Source organism: Seriola aureovittata, chromosome 13 (assembly GCF_021018895.1).
Source record: "Seriola aureovittata isolate HTS-2021-v1 ecotype China chromosome 13, ASM2101889v1, whole genome shotgun sequence".
Lineage (NCBI taxonomy): Eukaryota > Metazoa > Chordata > Actinopteri > Carangiformes > Carangidae > Seriola > Seriola aureovittata.
In genome coordinates this window covers 10,345,001-10,356,145 of record NC_079376.1, presented here as the reverse complement: position 1 = coordinate 10,356,145, position 11,145 = coordinate 10,345,001, and positions in this window count along the sequence as shown.

Sequence of the window (11,145 nt, the reverse complement as noted above, 5' to 3'; positions counted from 1 at the left end):
ACGTGAAACTACCTACGAGTATATAAAGTAGTTCAAATTTAGGCCCACCTCCACTGGGATGCAGGAAATTTACTCGTAACAGAGAATATTCACACTGTTTGAGCACTTCTTCCGCCACTAGTGTCTTCTAAATTGCTAATGTAAAATGTATATTTTAATGGAGAGAATGTACAACATGAAATTAACCTTCTCAAATCAATGACACAGATATGAATCATTCAGTCAACATGTGCATGCATGCATAGGTTGGACTTGATGTTGAATATTCTTTGTATGTAAACTATAGAGATGAATCACATGACATGGGCTGATTTTGTTGCCTGTGATGTGTCCACTGGCAGAAATGAGCGCTGGCTGAGGGGCGGAGTCCACGTCTCTCCCTCTCTGTCAGCCGGTAAGGAACCCTGCACAATCCAACTTTAGAATGAGCCTTTGTTTTGGTTGACTCTCCTCCTCTAGCTCTCCTGTCATCCTTTGATCATGTCAGGCTTCTCGCTCTCTTCCTCACTCTCCGTCTACCCTCATGGGTCTGATGGGAGAGAAGACGCGTTCAGGGCTGCACCAGGAGAGAGACAAAAGGATCCCATTCACCTCGTCCGTTTTTTCCCCCCGCAGGGCCGTTCCTATACCCTCACCTCCCAACCCCCCGCCCCCCCGCCTCAAAATCCTCAGTCAGGTGACAGAAAAAAACTGCAGGTTTTTCTAAGATACAAGGAGATTAGTCCCCCTCCATGCACTGTCAGTGGAACTCCTCTAACCAAGACTAGGGTCAGCACCTGTGGATATCACGCCATGCAGCTGTAGAAGGATGTCATAATATGCCAATCCGCTCTCTGGATTTAGCCATTTCAGGAATGAAGAACATTTCTAGTGTGTTATTGTTGCATTTAGAGGTCCTCAGCCCATGATCACTGACAGCTTAACCACCCAGGTGCTTGTCTTGTCGTTTTTATTCACTCAAATGGTGGCTAAAATGTTACATCACGGGTGAATTTTTAAAGAGCATTTTTGCCCATCAACGTAAACTCAACACTCCGACTCCATCCTTTTCTTCTATTCGTCTTTTTTATTTTAGGCGATGTATTGATTTTTGCATTTGCCCTGGCCATACCCATACATCTTCTCTTCTCCCTCCTTCCTTCTCCCAGGCCCCGCTGTAATACCTCAGTCCAAACACAGGAAGTGTCAGTCCTCTGCTATGCATCTTGTGCCGCTGCCCAGCTTTAAATGCCCCCAAACTCTGTCAATAATATTGATGTAATCCACAGGCATTTTTGAGTGATCCTGCTGTCACGGGGACATAATGACAGGCAGTGGAGGCCTGATTGGATCTGCACTACAGCGAGGTCGGCCGGCGCGCAGCCAACACAGCCAGGCATTGATAAAGTGTCACAGACTTCAGTGCTTTGATTAGCCCTTCGACTAATGCCATGCTAAGCAGAAACATTACTCTGCCCCCGCTAGCTATACAGCTAGAGGAGGGGAGGGCAGGCTGAGGGAAAGGGAGAAAATATACTCTACAGGGAAATTAACCAATGCGGATGAAATGGTGTACCAAGGAAATTCTTGGATAAATTAACAACGCAATTACATTACATGACACACTGCAAGATGGATGAGGAAAACTTGGCTGGTATTATGTTCTGTTTTCCAAATTGCAATTTATTTGAGGGCTCTAATGGATGCCGTATTAAAACATCTTGGGCTGCGGTCAGATTTCATTGTGTGTCACCCAGACGTGATTGATGACCCTCTCTTCCACGCCCCTCGACCCCCCCCACCCCCCCTCCACCCACCCATGTCCTCTCTTGCAACCCTTTACTTCACCCTCCTACATTCCCCTCTCTGCTGCATTCCCTGCACATTTACTGGGCATTTTTAAACATTACCAACGTTTATATGGATCCAGGAGTATGCAATTGATTTTCTTATCACTTAATTTCCTTGCTTGCTCCTGCAGCGAGACGATAAATTCTTAGCTACTTGCATAGTGAGAGCCGTAGTCCATCTCTTCTCTCCATCTTTCCCTTTCTCTCACCCCATAGTAAAATATTATCAATAATGCCATTTTCCTGGAATCCCACCCTCTCATCATCTCCCTCTGATCTTCCTTTGCCTTTTCATGTGCTTTTGTTCCAGTTGCAATGATAGCTCCAGCTACTCTTGAAATGAAAATATAATCGAAAGTATTTTTATTGCTGTAGCAAATGCATTAGTGTGTAAGGGACATCTGGAAATCATCCACAGCGAGCTTGCTCAGTTATGGCAATATCATAGTGACTTTATTTTACCATTCATAATTACTCACAGGACAGTGAAAGACCACATGCTATCTGCTTTGAACTTGGGGGGGAACGAGGGGTTTCCCAGATTGACCCGAGCAAACGTGGAGCAACCCAATCCTTGATACACTTTTCCCCTTTCAATCACACCCACCACCCCCCTGCTACCTTTCTCTCTCACTCTGAGGTGAGTGGAGCCTTCCGGGAAGGGAAAGGTTAATAACATTCAGAATAAATCAGTGTGCAGCACATCCCCTGGATGACATCAGCGAGTGCTCCTCCAACCCATAGGGCCATAAACAGCTTTGTTTTTTTTTCAGGTTTGTTTCAGATGTGAGCAAACGGATAAATAATGAATGAGCCGCACTGACAGGACACATATTTCACTTAGCGGAAATGGCTTTAATGCAGTCGGCCTGTATTACACTCCCAATCACTGAGAAGCTGAGAAACTGGATGGGGGGAAAGGATGTTCAAACAAAATTCAAAGAGCGTTGAAGTCAGGTGTATCTCCAATGTAAATGACCTAGTTTTCAACAAAACTCCTGAACCAGCTCCTCACCTGCCAATGCCGTTGCAAAATATGCTACATAGGGGAGATCTGGAGTTGAAATTAAAGTTGGAAATTTGTAAACATTAATTTGGAGTGATTAGTTGTATTCATGCAACATAATCTCAGAAAAACAAGGAAATGCAAATAAAAGTCTGATTTAAGAAAACCATCTGGCAAATGACATAATATTGACTGCTTTTTTCAGTGTTTAATTTCTTTCAGACATTACACGTTCCTGTCAAATCATTTCCCACACCACACATACATTCCCAGCATATAAATTAAATGATTATTTTTACTTCTCAGGAGGGACATGATATCGTATGCAGCCCCACGAATTTCCACTTTATGGACTTTGATTTCTGGTATGCAAAACGTCTGAGACGTAACTGCACAATCTTATTCTAATTCACTATTTATTTACATATTCCCAACAGAAGTATTCGCTTAGTGGTTTTGGGGAAATTCAGCGTGACTTTCCCTTTTCCCAGGTCTCGATGGTTAAAAACAAAAGTGAGTCTGACGGTTTTTTTTTTTTTTTTTTTTTTTTCTGGCCATCACATGGCTTTTAGAGGGTTTGTCTAAACAAAGTTCGGGGTTTGTAAATAGCGAAGGTTATCTGGCCATCAAGGCCTCCAGATGGCGGCTGAGCCAGACCACCTGCTATGGAAATGCCTTTGCTGTGAGGACTGGGTGGAAATATTCAGGCCCTGCTTCTCTTTCTCACTCTCTGTGTCTCTCTCCCATACATACACACACATCTTTATGTTTAACATGGTCGGAACAGCGATGAGAAGAAGCCCTCTGCTCATTCTCCCCCTTTGAGCGCTGCTCTCGACTCCCCCTCGGCCCCCTCCCCTCTTCCCCCCATATTGACCCCCCATCACTCTCCCCAGACTTTACCCTCAGAACAAAACAGCTGGACAGGGGAGGGCTTTCCTGCAGGTCCAGACCTATCATGTAAAAAGATGACACATCTTTTGAAGAAACTGGGCAAGAGGGAGAGGAGGCGGTTTCTGGAGAGAAAACATAAACAAAGGTGTTTTAATATGATGGTCGCCAGTGGCACACAAAGACGAGTGGAGGAGGGCAAAAGAAAAATTGCTTACAATACAAACCCTTTGAATGACAGCCTGGAGACCTAAAGCATGAAAGATAAAGCTTGTTTTTAGAGTCTGAATGCAGAAGAATGGATTTTGTGTTCGTCTCATACTTTCTCTTTTACAGTCAAGATCCAAGTGAATATGTCTGTACTTTTTAGTTTCTTTTATCTGATATTTTTAATACTTTAAAATCTGGTTAAAGTCTCCCTGTTTCATAGCTGAGCATCTTCAGTAAACAGATAGAAAATATTAGCGCAGAGCATATTCCCAAAAGATACAGAGCGCCCCCCCACCTCCACCCCCACCCCCACCCCTCCATTGTTTTAAAGAGAAAACTCCTCTGATACCATATCACCCAACTGTCTGTTTTGACACTTGACTTTGATCGATAAAGGTTCAGCATTGTGGTTGAACACACGCCCCCTTCCCCACAACCCGTTAAGAGGTCATGAAAAGCACCACTGTACATCAAAACAACCAACACGCACCCCGCCACATCATCCAACATGACACATGTGAGACAACACTGACCACAACAATGGCTCGACCCCTTTGATGGTAAAATGCCAGAGCGTTTATTTACATCGGGCAGCCTCCCTGCCTGTCCGTCAGTTGTGTGCAGTTTGCGCTTCAGGGTCTTTTGAAGTCGTCGGGGCACAGCGGTGATGCAGCATCTTGTGTGCGTGAAGAGAGGCGGCCATATTGGCAGCACTTGTTGTTGTTGGAGACACATGGGCAGAATCAGACACAGAGCGTTTGATCGGGGGGGGGGAGTTCTCGGCCTTAATGGCAGAGGAGGACGAGCATGCAGCTGCACTGTGGTTTTTTTTTGATTGGTCCGATGCGGAGTGTGGTGCAGAGATATTTGAATTCAAAGTGTTATGTATCAGAACCATCCTTCGCCTGTCATAAAGATGTTAATCCACAATCTTGTCGTCCGCAGAAGTGATAATAGGTAGTGACTGGAAAAAGCTGGAAATATGGGGGAAAGATGCGTGCATGCTTACTGACAGAAATATTCCCGTGAATAAAAGGGCACAAACACACAATACACCTCCATGGACACTCAGATAGACACACACACACACACACGCACGCACACACTTTTTGCATCTCTGTCACTGCCACAGATATGCATACAGACACCGACCTACACCTCCAACCCCAGCTCCATCTTTATCCCACAGTGTTAATTAAAGCTGAAAGGTTACAAAAGGTGGGAGCCAATAACAAGGCTACATATTACATTTAAGTTGCTTCTTTTCCTTACACCCTCTCAATAATTCATGCTATCAGAGTGTCTACAAGGAAGTGAGGCTTCTCTTCCTCCCAGGAAGCCTCAGACAAGGATCATCTGTCCACTGGATTCATTGTAAGTAAGGAAGTGTGGGCAACAATACATACCAAGCCAGCCCCAGCCTCATAAATAAATATGGCGATTGTTAATGGGGTTTAAAATTACTCTTCCTCTGCTCCCCAGCCGACTACTAGTGTGACCACTGTGGCATACAAGCGCACGGAGGCTACATGTCCCTCCAGATAGAATGTCTGGCACCATTGATACCACAAAATGGCCTCAATGCCTCCACTTCCACTTCGTCCTTGTCGTCTTTCTTATCTCCAGAGGCATCCTCCTCCTCACCTTTTCCCTTGTTTCAAGGTGGATGTTTATTTTCCACACGTGTCTCCTGTTTCAAGGTGGCTGTTTTACACCAATAGGTAACAAAATACAGTTTGCGTTATTTTCCTTCCAGTGTTTGCCTGCTGCTTTTCATTTTTATGCTCCTGAGTATTTACTGATTTCTATCAGTGTTTGAATGTCATTACACCTGCGGCCACCAAGGCTATCGTTCTTGAGGTGTATTTTGTTTATCTTCTAACTGAATTGATTTCACTCTGTTCAAGCATATGCATTCGGCAGACTGATAGCCCTACTTGACTCATGTAAGAGAATACTGCTCAGGCATGTGAATATATAGAATTATGCTGTGTGTTGACTGTACTTCTTAAAAATATCCTACTCCTTGTAGATGCTGTTATGACTTTTACGGGGAGGGGAAAAAAAAGAAAAGTTTTTATAATTGAAATATAATACAAGCGTGGTCTTCCATTTCCACCCACTTGTACTTGAAAATATATTTTTCTTCTAATACTGAGAGAGCACAGAACATGCTCTCTAATAGAAATGTAAACTGTCTGTGGTCCATGTTTATACTAGCATTGATAAACATCATGAATTCAGGCAGCATCTGGTCTTAAGGACAGTGTTTATTTTCTACTGTATAAGAGAGATGATATATTTTCTCCAAATTCCTTTGGATCTGTTGCAATATCTCTGCTTTTGTTCATTTCCCTTTCTAATGAATCATTTGGAAAATACACTATAAACTCACTGAGCAGGCGTTGTGAATTTTTCCATTAGTACTCAATTTTATTATTATTATTATTATTGTTATTATTATCATTGTTCAGTAACTCCATGTATGGTTTCATTTTTACTGAGGTGTAGATCTTGTCTCTGCTGTTTTCTCCACCATAGCGTGGTGTAGTGTTTCTTGGTGCTCCAGCTCGATTGCATGCCTGTATCTCCCCCTCCAGGACAACTTGCATTATGGTCCCATTGTCCCTCAGCATTAAAGCTGGAGAAGGCAGCAGTTGGAGAGCCACATCTTCAGCTCCATCCTCAGATTCTGAAATCTGTCATTCAAATCGCCGTAGAAAGAAAGAAAGAAAGAAAGAAAAAAAAAAAGGATCTACAATAAAACATCCAACGGCCAAATGATGCTCCGTTCTGTGACAAAATAGTTTCGAGGAGGGACTCGGGTAATTTGCTTGAATTCTGTAATTCCCAGCCCGAATCTCGTCTGTGTTCCCTACTCCCCAGCGCCAGCCTGAGCTGATAACAAGTGAGTGCACTCCCTAGAATGATGGATGGGCCTTAGCCATGGGCTTGTCAGGAGAGGGTGCAGGGCCATATGGAAGTGGCATATGGAAGCTCATAGTAGAAGATGGGGCAAAAGGAGGGGAGTGACAGAGATATACATTAAAGACACTGCTTTGCTCTTAAAAATGCAAGGTTCATCAGTTTAGTGGGGAATATCAGTCAGTAGCGCTTCCTTCCGTGGGAGTGGAGGCAGACAAACACAGGCAGATGCAGGAAGTTGTTCTTTTGTGATTGCAGCAAATTTCTTTTTCTTTCTTTTTTTCAGTTTATCTCTTTTTAAGTTTTGGCTGCAGTTAAGACCAGAAAGCTATGGGAATAATTCCAACGGGCTTCAGCAGAAAATAACTAATATAAGTCTTCTGTTTTATATTCTGAGCATTTTTGTATTGATTCAGTGTTGTGTTGTTGTCAGTCACATTTAATTTCCACTTTAATTCAGAGGGATGCCTGCGCACAAGCTCACCCATACAGTCCTGTGAAGAAGCATTAATTATGTCTTCAGATCAAGCCATGATCAGTCTATTTTTACCATTCTGTCTTTGTCTATGTGCATGTCTGCATGCTTGTGTGCGTGTGTAGTATCAGGCAAGGATATGTGTGTGTGTGTGTTTGTGTGTGTGTGTGTGTGTGTCTCTGTCTCTCTGTCTTTCTTAGTGCCCTGTGGAGTGTCTGTGGGCCCTGAGGAACTCTGTTTGATTGTTTAAAGCCCTTCTTAATTGGCGCTTTGTCTGTGCGCTCCTAAATGAGGCGGGACACCCACGGTGGGGGTTCCCGTAGAGACCGTGGGCCGTTTGACAGCCCCCACGGTGGGGCCTGTCCCACAACCCCTCAAACTGCCAGCCGCATGACAGCGGCCCATGCTGCACCACCCTGGCCAATTAAAACTCAGCTGTCAGGACCAGACACTATACCAACACTGGGTGACTGAGTGTGACTGTGAGATAGCAGAGAGAGAGCAAGTGAGGGAGTGTGTGCATGTGTGTCTGTATATGTATGTGTGTGTGTGTGTGTGTGTGTGTGTGTGTGTTTTTTGTGTGTGTGTGTGTGTGTTGGGGGTGTTCATGTGCAATAATTAGCTGATGAATAGACCCGTGTCTCTCCTCTGCCTCCTGTGCATTTGTTTGCGTGCACTATGTATTCATTCCCGTGTCATAAAGGGCACATAAGTCACTCATGCCCATGCATGCTTTAAAATATCCACCCCTGGTTAAGAGTGTGAGTGTTTATGTGTGTGTGTGAAAGGTGTGTAGAAGTGTTGTTTGTGAATTGAAGTGCTCAGCAGAAAAGCTGCATTGGGTTACATGCAGACAGATTTGTAATTCGGGAGTAATCACTTAGGACAAGCCCTTACACCATTTTATCTGGTCATGACTCTAGGCCAAAGTCAATACTCATAGTATAGTAATGAGTAGGGGCTAACTGAGCACGTTTTATTAAACCTCTGAGGAGTGAATCTGATGCCAGCCTGCTTCCCCTTGAAAATATCTCATTCTCTTTCTTTCACACATTTCCTTCTCTTTCTGTTCCTCTGTCTCTCTCTCGTTCTCTGTCTACCTGCAGCAGCTACTAGACCTCTGTTCATAGGTGGTCACAGCGCCTCATCCCTTGCTTTTGTTGTCTAACAAACGTAAACAAATCCCTTCCAAACAGGATAAGGGGAATTATCGGCACTTGGTAGGATCTTGCACAAACCGAGCAGTTCGTCGAGCGACTCTCTGCAACATGTTTGGTAAAAAAAAATAATAACAAAAATAAAAATCTCATATTTATGTTTAAGACATAAAAATCACTGCAAAACAAGCATTCTGTGAGGAGATTATTCTGGAATGACAAGGTGAGTTAAACCCCCCCTTTGGCAGGATCCAGATTTGTAATCTGAGATTCCAGCGTTGGGCATAGATTCAGTTTAATCCCTGCTGAAGGCAAAATACAGTTATTGGAAACTTCTCACCTCGTCATAACCATGTTCGAGCATCACATAAAAGCTCACCTCAGCAATATAAAATCCTCAGCATTCTTTTCAACAAAGGGGATCATCTTACCTTATGGTCTCCTTATTGAATCCTCTGCCTCTCTGTGGTAGATATGCTATATGTAGTGAACAATGTAACATTGTTGAGAAGGTGCACTAGCACTCTACCCTTGGGCTAGTCTGTGAAGGAGCATGATTTGATTGACAGACAGTTTCTATGGGGCTAAGTAATAATGTCAGAGTCGGAAACAGTGCAGCTGCATATCCACCTTTCACCTGCTGTGTGGCTGAATAAAAATACATGATATTCTTTTCCAGTTTTGCTTGTAAGGTAAAAATGCTTCTTCTTGATAAAGTAAAAAGTTAAGGATTGATAAATAAGCACAGGGAAAGAGCAGCATTAAAGTAGACATGAAATTTTTCTTTTGCAGACAAAAGAAAAGTGGTCAAGGTGGAAGAAGGCAAGTAAAAATGGACCAATCATGATGTCCACCCATAGAAAACCTAACCTTTTTACTTCCTTCATTAGAGATATCGACATAGATTGCGCTTGACTACAAACGTGGTAAAGTAATGGCATACACATGGAAAAATACACTCGCTCAAACACCCAGATGCACTCATCTCATCCTCTGTGTCCTGCATCTGGAAGTTGCTCCATGAAAAGTGGCTTCTTCCTGCTCTCGCTGGAAACATTTTCCAACCAGTAAAAGGCTTCTTCTGGGAGCTGGCCCACATCCAGGAACACTCAGGCTTCACAGCTGTCTTACAGCGTTTAAATGCAGCATATGGTACACAAGTACCATTGTTTCACCACTAAACACCCTGTTTTTTTCATCAAGCAAGAAAGGCCATTTAATGTCAGTTTCACTTGGAGAGAAGAAAGAAGTTTTGAAAATGAAAACTAGGCTGTGAGAAAGAGTGGTGCAGTTTTTTTGGGGGGGGGGGGTTTTTTAGGTTATTTTCTCAGACCATCACTAATTTTGGCAGTGATGACATTTTGATTCTCAGCCTGTGAGTTTGTGAAACAACACCATCTGTGTGCTTTCCTCTAATTAAGGTAATAGCCACAAATATTACTGCAACAGTTCCTCATGACAAGCTGTTACATGCCAATGTGTGAAGGCTTTTCTGGTTTTGATGGGCACAAGTTAGCAATTGCACTGATGTAACTGAACAGCACTGCTGCATTTTAATAACAATCAGGAGACCTCATATCTGTCTCCTTTGGCATAGATCCCATGTAATAAATCATATGTGCAATACTGCACTTTTCTTTTACGTGCACTTTTAAACATTATTAACGTATTTTTAATTTTCTGTATTTTTCAGTGTGCAGTGTTATAGGGTCACATCTTATGAAATGGAAAAAGACTGCACATTACCATGTTTTCTAAAAACAATAAGACCTTTGTGCCGCATGTGATGAGAGCACGACTGCAATTACCGAGCTTCACCTGCTGTGCAACACGCTTCACATTACCTCAAAAACAATATCATATTCATCATCAAAAGCTGACAAAACATTTCATTTTAGGACACACGATACATCACATTATCTTCTCAATCTCCTTACTTCATTTTCTTTGGTACCATTTGAACCCAAAATCTGACATTAACAAATGGAAGTTAATTTGCCTCCCTCAGAACACGTTATAATCAGTCTAAAGGTTAATGTTTCTGCTAATTTATAAATGCAGGATTGCTGTCAGCATGAGGGGGAAATGGTTTTGAAAGGCCTGACATTGTAAATTAAGCCTGTCAGATCGTCTCTCTGTGCCGGCGGATCAGAAGATGCCGCAGTCTATGATGTCAGACAGGCAGGCAAACAGCCCTGGGGGACAGACCTTGCTCCCTCACTCCCAAACACCGGAACGCCTGGAATTATGTGGCTTTGGAAAGGTAGCTTGGTGAACCGGCAGGAAGGCGGGGGGTCTCACCTTTAGGGCCGGCTCTCAGTGGTCGAAACTGTGTGTGATGTTGATGGCTGATGAGATTTTAGCTAATAAAGGGAGACTCACAGGGGAGGATCATTGGAATCAAGATGTCATGCTTTGCCAATGCAGTGCATTGTGGGAGCATGGCAGCCAGACTCTCTCAGACATGTGTCTGTGATTAAATTTGCACTGTATAGCTATTTTTCCTCTTGTCTTTTTTTTTTACCAGTGCAAGAGAAAAGGGAAAATAAGCTCCATCTATTGGCATCCTTGCTGTACAGATTAACTGGATAGTTAAAGTTAGTAATGAATGGCATGTGTGGAGCAGACGTCTCTTTGTGTCTTATTAAGACA